The sequence below is a fragment of the Pelobates fuscus genome, chromosome 6 (assembly GCF_036172605.1).
Source record: "Pelobates fuscus isolate aPelFus1 chromosome 6, aPelFus1.pri, whole genome shotgun sequence".
Taxonomy (NCBI): domain Eukaryota; kingdom Metazoa; phylum Chordata; class Amphibia; order Anura; family Pelobatidae; genus Pelobates; species Pelobates fuscus.
In genome coordinates, this window is record NC_086322.1 from 271,655,041 (window position 1) to 271,671,083 (window position 16,043).

Here is a 16,043-nt window from a genome sequence, read left to right on the forward strand (position 1 = left end):
TTTTAAAGCTAAGAATACTTACCCATCCACGGACATACCCTGCATAAGCATGTTCCACTAATTTAACACTATGCAGTAATAGCCAGTAATATTTTGTTAGCACGATTTTTTTTTTTTGTTGTTTTTTGTTAGCTATTAAGCATAGATGACCTAGCATCTTCCTGATATTTGTTAGCAATGTTATGCCTAGTGATTTCCTTTTTTTTTTTTAGTTATTTATTATTATTTTTTTTTTTTTAACCCACGCAAACCAGATGTGCCTTAGTTGATTACACTGTGTATTTAACCACATGTCACACACACCACGCCGTCTAGCTGACCCACCCACACTGATACCGGAGAAACTGACGGAAGCGAAGCACAGAGAGATGGACACAGGTTTCTTCAGGAAGGAAGAGATTCTTTATTGGATCACCGATCGGGACTCAGAGGGACTAGCGTCACCAAAATACAGCAAAGTCTGAGCCCCGGACAATAGTGCAGGCTCCTTATATAGGCATATAACTCCTCCCATATTAAGCTCCACCCGCACATTCTCTTAACCAATCAACCCAAATAAGAATTAACTTCCTGTTTGACCGCATGGCTTGTCCAGCACAATGGAGGAGGGGGAATACTATATCCTGTATTCTTGCACATGCTCCGTACACTACTGATCGTATCTTGCCTCGTGCAACCAACTGATCGATACGTCAGCATATGCACGTACACATGCCACGTGGTAATCTCGGCCTACTAAATTTATTTTTACCGAGATTCCACCACATTCCCCCCTTTGATGCCTCTTGATATTTTACAATTACTTGAGGCATCACTTAACCTTGGTTTGCTTACACCGCAAGTTACCTTGAACCAGACCAGACTTATCTTATGATGTGAATCTTTTAACACTCATCTTCCTGCATTGATTCTCCTTGATCTAAAGCCTTATACTTATAAATCGCCATTATCTGTGCAGCAGCCTTCCTCTCTGCTATACTTCCTATCAGGCTTTGCACAGACCTAACTACTAAGGGTATAAGACACGGTAGGAGTAGACACAACAGTAAAATCAGTAGGACTCCACCTACCACTGCCTTAAGCCCTCCAAACCATTCATACCAGCTACCAAACCAACTACTTGGATTGTACCCTTTCCATACCTGAGTAGGCACATGCGCTAGTTTAACCATATGGCTAGTAAGCTCAGCTATTGCTTGCCCTTCGTCGTCTATTTGAAGACAGCAATTGCTTAGGTTAAACTTCCCACATACACCTCCCTCTACTGCCAAAAGGTAATCCAAGGCTAATCTATTTTGGTAGACTGCTGTCCTCATCCTGGTGTTATGCTTCGCTAGAAGATTGAGCGCTTGTGATGTCTCATTTGTGATAATCTCAACCACCGCCTGTAATCTTATAATACGGTTGAGCATATAAATAGGGGTTCTATAACCAAAGGTACCATCCTCAGCCCACGTGGCTGGCCCATAATAGTCTATGATACGCTGGGGAGGCCATTCATTATCTTCCCAGGTGCCTATCTCTATGGGTCCCCTTTTCTTCCTATGATTCACATCATACACTTTAACACCTAAAGTCTCACCTGTTTCAATCGGTAACAAGAAGAAGGATGGTTTGAGCATACCCAACACACATGCCCCTTCCCAGTCCTGTGGCAGCTCCGAATAGGCTTTCTTACCACAGATCCAGTACAAATTTGCTGGGGCTCTCCAGGTAGATGTGATGGATAAATCAAACCACACATCCTTTAAATTGGCGTATCTAGCAAACGGGTTTGATGGTTCTGAGACATTTGAAGCCGACCACCAAGTTGTATTCTTTGTATCATCATCATAAGCTTTTTGCCCTAGACAAGTTAATTCTCCTACAGAAGTGTTATACATTATTCCTTTCCTTGCTATGCAAACATAACCTATGATGGAGGTCTTTAATCTCCACTCAGATTTACCTCTAACACTCATATGATAATCGGCTTGTGTAGATATTAATTGGTCAACTGCCTCAGAACCGGACATTACCTCCTTTGCTTCCCAAGGCCATTGGTCTCCCATGTTAGTACCTCCACACACATAGCAGTTGGTAACATTAAGACTACCGGCAATACTTTCAGCTAGATCGATAAACAGGTTTTTAGCATTATGGGGGATCTTATTATCTATACTCATCTCTTCGTAAAAGGAATGGTATACTTGATGAGTCTGGGAGGATACCGTATCAGTCTCTATTCCTATAAACAATAATGTCCCAGGATCTAAACCCGTCCCGTATATCTGAAACCCAAATAAATTTCCATACTTATCTAAGAACTTGTCGGGGTTATTAATGAGTATATGGACTGGGTTGCATTCCATAGACTTACAATAAGGGCTAGTCGGCAACTTAGTCACTATCATGTCTTTGTCTACTGTCTGTCCCCAAGTCGCCCACCCCACACAAGACCAATATGGACAAAAGTTATAGTCTTTATTTGGGCATCTAGGACTCACATATTTATTTTTGCTACTGGGACAAATGTATTTATCGTTAGACCCATACGTCCTCTCCCATCTAAGATCCCCACATACATTCCACGGCTTTCTACCACTCGATATCGCTTTACACGCATCAAATAGCAGAACACCCGAAGAATGTACAGATTCTAACACCGTCTTATTAATTAGGGTCCCCTGAGGATCTCCATTCCTGAGAGTCAACCAAATTGTACGAGGTTGATACTCTGGACTGAAGCACTTAGGTTCTCCTACTCCTAAATGGCACACACTATAGTCTATATTTAAGTATCTACATCTCGATACATCTCCTTTACACTCGTATTGTGAATGCCAAATTAGGGTTTGGGAAATATGGTTACCTGTTCTCGTAGTCTTAATGCATACCTCACAGCTAGGAGTGTCGGTACCTCTACCTTCCTGAATATAAAAACACATATAAATAAACACAATCAAAAGCACATCTTTCGCCGTCATCCTCAGTCTTCGTCCGTGCGATGGAACCTCAGCTTCCAGGATGTGAGGGCTGCAGGGAATGGAGTTCTGCTCGTCTTCACAGGTGTCCCTTCGAGACTTTCCTGGCTTATACACTATGTGATGGTAAGCGGACAGGCTTTATTATGGCCTTCTCACTCACACCTGTAACAATAAAATTTGTAATCCACAATAATTCCTCATTACTCCGACTGAGTAGTGCGTTTCAACCGGATCTTGCAGGGATTCTCTGGATCTGCTGTAACTTGCCAAGAATCAACTGCTGCTGGCTTAACCCTGGAGTGATGTATCCACGGAGTCACTTCTGCTACTTTTATCGCTGTAGGGGTAGACAAAAGAACAACATAAGGACCTCTCCACTTGGGCCCTAACGGTACATTATTCCACTCTTTAATCCACACTTGGTCTCCTGGATGATAACTATGAACAGGGGGATAAATATTCACAGGTAATCTATCTTGTACCCATTTCTGTACCTCCTCCATAGTCTTACCCAACTCTACAACCTGCTGCCGGGTAATTCCTTCTCCCAACTGACTCAAATCCCCCCTTAAGTTACCAAGTACGGGAGGTGGTCGCCCATACATAATTTCAAAAGGAGAGAGGCCCATCCTTCTGGTAGGGGTACTGCGGATTCGCAATAGAGCTATAGGTAAGAGAACGTTCCACTTAAGTTGGGTTTCCTGACACATTTTAGCCAACTGGTTCTTTATAGTTCTATTCATTCTCTCTACCTTAACAGAACTCTGGGGTCTATATGCAGTATGAAGCCTCCACTTTATACCAAGCATATGAGTCAGTTGTTGTAGGCACTGGTGAACAAAAGCTGGACCATTGTCCGATCCTATAGAACAGGGTAGTCCATATCGGGGTATTATTTCTCGTAGCAGGAATCTCACAACTTCTCCTGCTTTCTCTGTACGAGTAGGACATGCTTCTACCCAGCCTGAATAGGTGCACACAATTACCAGCAGGTAACGATGTCCACCCGATTTAGGCATCACTGTAAAGTCTATTTGTAGATCGGACATGGGGAGTCCCCCCATAAACTGGACTCCTGGTGGTTTTACTGGTCCTTGTCTTGCATTATTCTTAGCACACGTTACACATCTGCGTACAATGGCCTGAGTCAAGTTGGACAATCTTGGTATGTAGAAATGTTTCCTGAGAGATTCTTCAGTACTGTCTCTCCCAGAATGTGTCCCGTTATGATAATTTTGGACAATTTCTACTGCTAGTGATGCTGGTATGACTATTCTTCCATCTTCTAGCTGATACCACTTGTTCTCCAAATACTTTCCCGGTTCAGTCTTTAACCACTCCTCTTCTTGAGCTGTATAAACTGGAGTCCATTGGGACAATGGAGTTGGTATAAGAGCAGCTATATGCCCCACATACTCCTGTCTTCCTGATTCAGCAGCACGCTTAGCTGCACTATCTGCCATCCGATTTCCCTTGGTTACATCACCATCTCCTCTCAGATGCGCTCGACAATGTATAATACCGACTTCTTTCGGCTCCCACACTGCTTCCAATAGTTGTAGGATTTCAGCTGCGTACTTGATTTCTTTGCCTTCTGAATTCAGTAGTCCTCTTTCTTTATACAAAGCTCCGTGGGCATGAGTGGTTAAAAACGCATACTTAGAGTCCGTATAGATATTTACTCTTAAACCTTCAGCCAATTGTAACGCTCGTGTTAGTGCTATTAATTCTGCCTTTTGTGCTGATGTTCCTTTTGCCAGTGGCCGAGCTTCTATCACCTTGTCTATTGTTGTCACTGCATATCCTGCATAGCGGATCCCTTCTTTCACATAACTACTGCCGTCGGTATAATATTGAACATCGGGGTTCTGGATGGGAAAATCACGAAGATCTGGTCTACTTGAAAATACTTCATCCATTACTTCCAAACAATCATGTTGACTTTCAGTAGGTTGTGGCAAAAGGGTAGCTGGATTTAAGGTGTTTACAGTCTCTAAATGCACTCTTGGGTTTTCACACAACATTGCTTGATACTTGGTCATACGGCTGTTACTAAACCAATGATTTCCTTTGTAATCCAACAACGTCTGTACTGCATGTGGGACTCGTACATAAAGTTCTTGACCCAGAGTGAGTTTATCGGCTTCAGCTACTAGCAGGGCGGCTGCAGCTACGGCTCTTAGACAAGGTGGAAGTCCGCTGGCCACTGCATCCAGTTGCTTAGACATGTAGGCAACAGGTCTTTGCCATGATCCCAAGTACTGTGTCAATACTCCCACAGCCATTCTTCTCTGCTCGTGTACATATAAGTAGAATGGTCGTGTGTGATCAGGTAGACCTAATGCTGGGGCACTCATCAAAGCCTTCTTCACATCTTCAAATGCCGTTTGCTGTTCTTGGGTCCATAAGAAGGGGTCGTGCTCTGTACCTTTGATGGCTGCGTACAGAGGTTTTGCTAGTATCGCATAGCTGGGAATCCATATCCTACAGAAGCCTGCTGCCCCCAAGAATTCTCGCACTTGTCTTCTATTCTTGGGTATTGGTATTTGGCAGACAGCTTCTTTTCTCTCTGGCCCCATAATCCTTTGACCTTCAGAGATATGGAATCCCAGATACTTGACAGTTGGCAAACACAACTGAGCCTTCTTTCTAGACACCTTGTATCCTGCCTTCCAGAGAATGTGTAGTAGATCGTGCGTTGCTTGCTGACAGATTTCTTTTGTAACTGCTGCTATCAACAAGTCATCTACATATTGTAACAAGACACACTCTCCTGGGATGGACTCGAAATCCAATAGATCTTGACTTAGGGCTGAACCAAATAGGGTAGGTGAATTTTTAAACCCTTGGGGTAGTCTTGTCCAAGTCATTTGGCGTTTTGAGCCCGTTACAGCATTCTCCCATTGGAAAGCGAAAATACATTGACTTTCTGCGGCAATTCGGAGGCAAAAGAAGGCATCTTTGAGATCTAAGACTGTGAAGTAAGTAGCCCCGCCCGGAATTAAAGCAAGCAGGTTATATGGATTGGGTACAACTGGATGTATACTAACAACCGCATCATTGACTGCTCTTAAGTCCTGCACAGGTCGATACTCATCTGTACCGGGCTTTTGAACAGGCAGCAATGGGGTGTTCCAGGGGGAAGTACAGAATTTTAGGATACCATACCGTATGAACTTATCCAGATAGGATTGGATGTTCTTCTTAGCCTTCTGTGGGATGTGGTATTGTCTTAGGCTCACTAGATAAACCCCAAGTTTCAGTTCAATTTTTATAGGTGGAATATTGCGGGCCAGTCCTGGTGGGTTGTTCTCTGCCCAAACTCCTGGTATGTTAAACAATGTCTCATCACTCCTAGGGTTTTGGCTAGTCAACGCTGTATAAAGTCGCCACTCTTCTTCTTTTGGTACGGATAAAGTCATAATACCTGAGGGTCCATTAAACTTTAAGGATGTTGTTCCATTTGGTAGGAACGTAATCTGCGCTTGTAATTTTGATAGCATATCACGTCCCAGCAATTGGACTGGACATTCAGGCATATAAAGGAATTGGTGTTTTACTACGTGGCCTCCCAATGTACAGAGTCGACTTTTAAGAACCGGTTTTTCAGCACTTCTTCCAGTTGCTCCTATCACAGTAATAGTCCTTCCAGATGGAGGAGCAACTAGATTAGTCACCACTGAATGTTCAGCACCAGTGTCGATCATGAACGCACTCCTTTTCCCCCCTATTGATACATCGACCATAGGCTCCGCTAGACCAAGGGGGATGGAGCCCGGTCGGTATCAATAGTCCTCCATGACCGTGTCAGCCAATCCTACGAAGTCCCTACCTTCTCTATCGCGGGACCTTTGCGCTGCTGGAATATACCTGTCTTCCCTAACACTTCCTCTGTTCCCATTACTCCCTCTATACCCATTACTCCCTCCGGGGCCTCCTCTACCTCTCGCTCTGCCTCTAAAGTTTCCGTAACCTGACCTAGGTCTGTCTCTCTCAGACTGTTCTCTTCGCGGACACTCATTTCTCCAATGCCCTTCTTCCCTACAGTAAGCGCACTGATTCCTACTTAGAGGTTCCTCATTCCACTTACTATCGCCTCTATCTGGGCCCCGTCTATCTACGCCTGCGATCGCTACCGCTAGCATATCAGCCTTTTTACGCATCTTGCGCTCTTCCTCTTTCTTATTTTCTGTATCCCTGTTCATATAAACCTTATTAGCTACCTCCATTAGTTGGGTGATGGACATACCTGCAAACCCTTCTAACTTTTGTAACTTGCGCTTAATATCTCCGTATGCTTGGCTGACAAAGGCGGAGTTAACCATTCGGGAATTGTCTGCGTCTTCCGGATTAAAGGGGGTATACAAGCGGTATGCCTCCAATAATCGGTCATAAAAGACACTGGGCGCTTCATCGCTTTTCTGGATCACCTCAACTGTCTTCGACATGTTAATGGCTTTCTTTCCTCCTGCTTTCATGCCAGCAATTATAGCGTCTCTATAGGCTCTGAGTTGAACCATATCAGCACCATTTACGTTCCAATCGGGATCAGTGTTGGGATAATGTGTTGCGGCCCATGCTGCTGGATTAGCTTGGTTCAAAGCACGGGCTCTATCCTCTAGTGCTTTAATGGCTGCTTGATTTATTCTTGTCCTTTCCTCATTGTTAAATAAAGTCATTAGTAACTGCTGGCAATCAGCCCATGTCGGATTATGCGTCTGTACTATTGAGGTGAACAGATCAGTCATGGCTTGTGGTTTCTCAGTATACGAGGAATTATGGGTCTTCCAGTTTAAAAGGTCGGTAGTGGTAAATGGGACATATACGAAGACTGGGTCAGCGTGTGCCATTTGACCTGCGGCATCGATATAAGCTGACCCGGGATTTAGGCGAAGAGGCATCTGATAGTGCTTTAATTGTTGGGCACCAGTCAACTGTCGGGTTTGGATAGGGCTACGTAGAGAGGCGTCAGTCATGGGTTCCAGTCGGGGAGAAATAGGGTGTGGGGATGTGGGAGTTTGGTTTTGGGAAAAGGTGGTAAATAGAACACTTCGGGCCGAGCTAGATGAAGCTTGACCGGAAGTCTGAAGTGGCGCCAAATCAGGATATTCGTTTTTAATGGGGGTGGGTTCTGGTTCCGGAAGGGGAGATTTAGTACGAGGGGGGGTGGATCCTGTACTGGAGGAGGAAGCGGAAGTGGATGAGGGTAATGAGGGGAGGGGTGCAGGACTTCCTGCGTTTGCGTCACTTCTTCTTAACGGAAAGTAAGGGGGCGGCAAAGGGATCTCGGACTCAGGGGGCGTGTCCAAAATGGGCCTAACACCAGTCCTAGTGGACGAACAAGTCCTAGCTACCATGAGGCGACACTGCTCCTCGTGGCATGTCTGGAGCCATTTTGGCGAGTCATTTACGGCCTGTCTCCAACAGTCAATATAAGGAAACTGGCCGTAAAGTTCAGGCCTACCTGATACAGCCACGTGTAAGCGCTGTACCAGAGTTGGATCCAAACTGCCACGTGGCGGCCATGCCGCAACCAAAGTAGGCCACTCCCTAGTACACAAAGTAACTAAACGCACAGGAGACATCTTAACCCCAAAATCACAAGTTTTGAATCCCTTTTTAAAATTCTTCACCATACAACCTAAGGGATCCGGAATCGTTGACTGCGACGCACCCATACTTAACAATGGAACGTCGTCGACAACGAATACTATACACGCGTACTATTCAACAGTCACACCCGTTTCCTCTGGCAACAGCACCACGTGGTACGGTTACCAAGTGAAACGTACACAATAACAATAAACACTCAGGGAATTCCCGTACACACACAGCTGTTACACCAGTCACTATATAATCAATATTATGCCCTTTGGCGTAACTATACAGTCACCCACGCTATAATTCTCTATATACGAATTACCCGTCTATAACACACCCCAGTAACATCGTCTTTTACAAATAGCGGTTACAGTACGGTTAGCATAGGTCAAAGCACAAGTTAAGGTCACAATACAATTATTAGTGGTTATGGTGTTAAACATGCAATGGACGACAATGATTAGTACTTATTATACAATGTCAGTAAATATACAGGGTTATGGTACCGTGCACTATAATACAGCAACACACTATTAACACTCTCGCTAGACGGCTGAGCTCGCGCTATCTAACAAGATATACACGCTACTAAACAATCGCTAACACATTTACAATTCCCAACTAAACTATTGGCCAGTACCTTGAATGGACTACCTAAAAACAATCTACATACGTTTTGGTTAGCCACACTGCCCAATCACCACATATATAGCGAGCTAGAGAACCGAATTTACACAGACGCCTCTTAGTCGCACTATACAACGAGCTAGAGGACCGAATTTACACAGACGCCTCTTAGTCGTACTATCAAAAGTCTAGTGGGTTCCAAATTTACACGCCTTCCCACTTAGCCCAGATAGGATGAGAACTAGCGAACCGGATTTACACAGACGCCGCTTAGTCTCCCGGTCCCTCCGACCTAGCGAACAAAATATACACCCTAGAACGCTAGTCTAGACAAGACACCGGTGTCCGGCTAGGGCTTATTTTACACCAGAGCGCCCCGCCTGACTAACCAAATCAAACGGTCTGACTAAAGAGCGTTCGATCGAGCGGTGCGCCTTCGCTCCTTCCCTCCGACAGAGGGGGCAGATACACAGATTCAAAACCCCTTTGGGCCTACCGCACAATCGGTATACCCCTAGTGGGTCCTGCCGTCTAAAACAGCAGTTGTCTTACCTCCTCGTTCCTGAACCTGAGTTCACACTCATCGACGGGGACACCCCAGCACTTCTCACGTAGAGGCCGATGATCTCCTGGACAACGGCCCAGTGGCGCCGAGACGAAGGGAGGTCCACGCAGAAGTTCAGGGGTGCAGCCGTAGAGAACGTGGGCAAAGATAGACCGTCTCACGCCTCTGCCTCTCAGCTACCGTTGAACGATGAGCTTCCCGGCCAATGCACCAAATGATACCGGAGAAACTGACGGAAGCGAAGCACAGAGAGATGGACACAGGTTTCTTCAGGAAGGAAGAGATTCTTTATTGGATCACCGATCGGGACTCAGAGGGACTAGCGTCACCAAAATACAGCAAAGTCTGAGCCCCGGACAATAGTGCAGGCTCCTTATATAGGCATATAACTCCTCCCATATTAAGCTCCACCCGCACATTCTCTTAACCAATCAACCCAAATAAGAATTAACTTCCTGTTTGACCGCATGGCTTGTCCAGCACAATGGAGGAGGGGGAATACTATATCCTGTATTCTTGCACATGCTCCGTACACTACTGATCGTATCTTGCCTCGTGCAACCAACTGATCGATACGTCAGCATATGCACGTACACATGCCACGTGGTAATCTCGGCCTACTAAATTTATTTTTACCGAGATTCCACCACAACACTGCTTAGGCCTGCAACCAGCCTATATCACGCTTCCTACTTTTGTGCCACTTAACTCTCTTGACGAACCCCCCTGTGACACATGGCACAAGGCAACTGACATACCAACCATAGCGACGCCTATATATCTACTCGGCCTAGGGGCATCACCATACTCGTAGGCTCACATTATGATTAATCTTTAAATGCTCCTGATACTAATCAAAATGTCTATTTTGCCTCTCGTAACTGCCAGCCTGTGTGGTGGAATCTCGGTAAAAATAAATTTAGTAGGCCGAGATTACCACGTGGCATGTGTACGTGCATATGCTGACGTATCGATCAGTTGGTTGCACGAGGCAAGATACGATCAGTAGTGTACGGAGCATGTGCAAGAATACAGGATATAGTATTCCCCCTCCTCCATTGTGCTGGACAAGCCATGCGGTCAAGCAGGAAGTTAATTCTTATTTGTATTGATTGGTTAAGAGAATGTGCGGGTGGAGCTTAATATGGGAGGAGTTATGTGCCTATATAAGGAGCCTGCACTATTGTCCGAGGCTCAGACTTTGCTGTATTTTGGTGACGCTAGTCCCTCTGAGTCCCGATCGGTGATCCAATAAAGAATCTCTTCCTTCCTGAAGAAACCTGTGTCCATCTTTCTGTGCTTGGCTTCCGTCAGTTTTCATTTGGTGCATTGGCCGGGAAGCTCATCGTTCAACGGTAGCTGAGAGGCAGAGGCGTGAGACGGTCTATCTTTGCCCACGTTCTCTACGGCTGCACCCCTGAACTTCTGCGTGGACCTCCCTTCGTCTCGGCGCCACTGGTCTGTTGTCCAGGAGATCATCGGCCTCTACGTGAGAAGTGCTGGGGTGTCCCCGTCGATGAGTGTGAACTCAGGTTCAGGAACGAGGAGGTAAGACAACTGCTGTTTTAGACGGCAGGACCCGCTAGGGGTATACCGATTGTGCGGTAGGCCCAAAGGGGTTTTTGAATCTGTATCTGCCCCCTCTGTCGGAGGGAAGGAGCGAAGGCGCACCGCTCGATCGAACGCTCTTTAGTCAGACCGTTTGATTTGGTTAGTCAGGCGGGGCGCTCTGGTGTAAAATAAGCCCTAGCCGGACACCGGTGTCTTGTCTAGACTAGCGTTCTAGGGTGTATATTTTGTTCGCTAGGTCGGAGGGACCGGGAGACTAAGCGGCGTCTGTGTAAATCCGGTTCGCTAGTTCTCATCCTATCTGGGCTAAGTGGGAAGGCGTGTAAATTTGGAACCCACTAGACTTTTGATAGTACGACTAAGAGGCGTCTGTGTAAATTCGGTCCTCTAGCTCGTTGTATAGTGCGACTAAGAGGCGTCTGTGTAAATTCGGTTCTCTAGCTCGCTATATATGTGGTGATTGGGCAGTGTGGCTAACCAAAACGTATGTAGATTGTTTTTAGGTAGTCCATTCAAGGTACTGGCCAATAGTTTAGTTGGGAATTGTAAATGTGTTAGCGATTGTTTAGTAAAGTGTATATCTTGTTAGATAGCGCGAGCTCAGCCGTCTAGCGAGAGTGTTAATAGTGTGTTGCTGTATTATAGTGCACGGTACCATAACTCTGTATATTTACTGACATTGTATAATAAGTACTAATCATTGTCGTCCATTGCATGTTTAACACCATAACCACTAATAATTGTATTGTGACCTTAACTTGTGCTTTGACCTATGCTAACCGTACTGTAACCGCTATTTGTAAAAGACGATGTTACTGGGGTGTGTTATAGACGGGTAATTCGTATATAGAGAATTATAGCGTGGGTGACTGTATAGTTACGCCAAAGGGCATAATATTGATTATATAGTGACTGGTGTAACAGCTGTGTGTGTACGGGAATTCCCTGAGTGTTTATTGTTATTGTGTACGTTTCACTTGGTAACCGTACCACGTGGTGCTGTTGCCAGAGGAAACGGGTGTGACTGTTGAATAGTACGCGTGTATAGTATTCGTTGTCGACGACGTTCCATTGTTTAATATGGGTGCGTCGCAGTCAACGATTCCGGATCCCTTAGGATGTATGGTTAAGAATTTTAAAAAGGGATTCAAAGTTTGTGATTTTGGGGTAAAGATGTCTCCTGTACGTTTGGTCACTTTGTGTACTAGGGAGTGGCCTACTTTGGTTGCGGCATGGCCGCCACGTGGCAGTTTGGATCCAACTCTGGTACAGCGCTTACACGTGGCTGTATCAGGTAGGCCTGAACTTTACGGCCAGTTTCCTTATATTGACTGTTGGAGACAGGCCGTAAATGACTCGCCAAAATGGCTCCAGACATGCCACGAGGAGCAGTGTCGCCTCATGGTAGCTAGGACTTGTTCGTCCACTAGGACTGGTGTTAGGCCCATTTTGGACACGCCCCCTGAGTCCGAGATCCCTTTGCCGCCCCCTTACTTTCCGTTAAGAAGAAGTGACGCAAACGCAGGAAGTCCTGCACCCCTCCCCTCATTACCCTCATCCACTTCCGCTTCCTCCTCCAGTACAGGATCCACCCCCCCTCGTACTAAATCTCCCCTTCCGGAACCAGAACCCACCCCCATTAAAAACGAATATCCTGATTTGGCGCCACTTCAGACTTCCGGTCAAGCTTCATCTAGCTCGGCCCGAAGTGTTCTATTTACCACCTTTTCCCAAAACCAACCTCCCACATCCCCATACCCTATCTCTCCCCGACCGGAACCCATGACTGACGCCTCTCTACGTAGCCCTATCCAAACCCGACAGTTGACTGGTGCCCAACAATTAAAGCACTATCAGATGCCTCTTCGCCTAAATCCCGGGTCAGCTTATATCGATGCCGCAGGTCAAATGGCACACGCTGACCCAGTCTTCGTATATGTCCCATTTACCACTACCGACCTTTTAAACTGGAAGACCCATAATTCCTCGTATACTGAGAAACCACAAGCCATGACTGATCTGTTCACCTCAATAGTACAGACGCATAATCCGACATGGGCTGATTGCCAGCAGTTACTAATGACTTTATTTAACAATGAGGAAAGGACAAGGATAAATCAAGCAGCCATTAAAGCATTAGAAGATAGAGCCCGTGCTTTGAACCAAGCTAATCCAGCAGCATGGGCCGCAACACATTATCCCAACACTGATCCCGATTGGAACGTAAATGGTGCTGATATGGTTCAACTCAGAGCCTATAGAGACGCTATAATTGCTGGCATGAAAGCCGGAGGAAAGAAAGCCATTAACATGTCGAAGACAGTTGAGGTGATTCAGAAAAGCGATGAAGCGCCCAGTGTCTTTTATGACCGATTATTGGAGGCATACCGCTTGTATACCCCCTTTAATCCGGAAGACGCAGACAATTCCCGAATGGTTAACTCCGCCTTTGTCAGCCAAGCATACGGAGATATTAAGCGCAAGTTACAAAAGTTAGAAGGGTTTGCAGGTATGTCCATCACCCAACTAATGGAGGTAGCTAATAAGGTTTATATGAACAGGGATACAGAAAATAAGAAAGAGGAAGAGCGCAAGATGCGTAAAAAGGCTGATATGCTAGCGGTAGCGATCGCAGGCGTAGATAGACGGGGCCCAGATAGAGGCGATAGTAAGTGGAATGAGGAACCTCTAAGTAGAAATCAGTGCGCTTACTGTAGGGAAGAAGGGCATTGGAGAAATGAGTGTCCGCGAAGGGAACAGTCTGAGAGAGACAGACCTAGGTCAGGTTACGGAAACTTTAGAGGCAGAGCGAGAGGTAGAGGAGGCCCCGGAGGGAGTAATGGTTATAGAGGGAGTAATGGGAACAGAGGAAGTGTTAGGGAAGACAGGTATATTCCAGCAGCGCAAAGGTCCCGCGATAGAGAAGGTAGGGACTTCGTAGGATTGGCTGACACGGTCATGGAGGACTATTGATACCGACCGGGCTCCATCCCCCTTGGTCGAGCGGAGCCTATGGTCGATGTATCAATAGGGGGGAAAAGGAGTGCGTTCATGATCGACACTGGTGCTGAACATTCAGTGGTGACTAATCTGGTTGCTCCTCCATCTGGAAGGACTATTACTGTGATAGGAGCAACTGGAAGAAGTGCTGAAAGACCGGTTCTTAAAAGTCGACTCTGTACATTGGGAGGCCACGTAGTAAAACACCAATTCCTTTATATGCCTGAATGTCCAGTCCAATTGCTGGGACGTGATATGCTATCAAAATTACAAGCGCAGATTACGTTCCTACCAAATGGAACAACATCCTTAAAGTTTAATGGACCTTCAGGTATTATGACTTTATCCGTACCAAAGGAAGAAGAGTGGCGACTTTATACAGTGTTGACTAGCCAAAACCCTAGGAGTGATGAGACATTGTTTAACATACCAGGAGTTTGGGCAGAGAACAACCCACCAGGACTGGCCCGCAATATTCCACCTATAAAAATTGAACTGAAACTTGGGGTTTATCTAGTGAGCCTAAGACAATACCACATCCCACAGAAGGCTAAGAAGAACATCCAATCCTATCTGGATAAGTTCATACGGTATGGTATCCTAAAATTCTGTACTTCCCCCTGGAACACCCCATTGCTGCCTGTTCAAAAGCCCGGTACAGATGAGTATCGACCTGTGCAGGACTTAAGAGCAGTCAATGATGCGGTTGTTAGCATACATCCAGTTGTACCCAATCCATATAACCTGCTTGCTTTAATTCCGGGCGGGGCTACTTACTTCACAGTCTTAGATCTCAAAGATGCCTTCTTTTGCCTCCGAATTGCCGCAGAAAGTCAATGTATTTTCGCTTTCCAATGGGAGAACGCTGTAACGGGCTCAAAACGCCAAATGACTTGGACAAGACTGCCCCAAGGGTTTAAAAATTCACCTACCCTATTTGGTTCAGCCCTAAGTCAAGATCTACTGGATTTCGAGTCCATCCCAGGAGAGTGTGTATTGTTACAGTATGTAGATGACTTGTTGATAGCAGCAGTTACAAAAGAAATCTGTCAGCAAGCAACGCACGATCTACTACACATTCTCTGGAAGGCAGGATACAAGGTGTCTAGAAAGAAGGCTCAGTTGTGTTTGCCAACTGTCAAGTATCTGGGATTCCATATCTCTGAAGGTCAAAGGATTATGGGGCCAGAGAGAAAAGAAGCTGTCTGCCAAATACCAATACCCAAGAATAGAAGACAAGTGCGAGAATTCTTGGGGGCAGCAGGCTTCTGTAGGATATGGATTCCCAGCTATGCGATACTAGCAAAACCTCTGTACGCAGCCATCAAAGGTACAGAGCACGACCCCTTCTTATGGACCCAAGAACAGCAAACGGCATTTGAAGATGTAAAGAAGGCTTTGATGAGTGCCCCAGCATTAGGTCTACCTGATCACACACGACCATTCTACTTATATGTACACGAGCAAAGAAGAATGGCTGTGGGAGTATTGACACAGTACTTGGGATCATGGCAAAGACCTGTTGCCTACATGTCTAAGCAACTGGATGCAGTGGCCAGCGGACTTCCACCTTGTCTAAGAGCCGTAGCTGCAGCCGCCCTGCTAGTAGCTGAAGCTGATAAACTCACTCTGGGTCAAGAACTTTATGTACGAGTCCCACATGCAGTACAGACGTTGTTGGATTACAAAGGAAATCATTGGTTTAGTAACAGCCG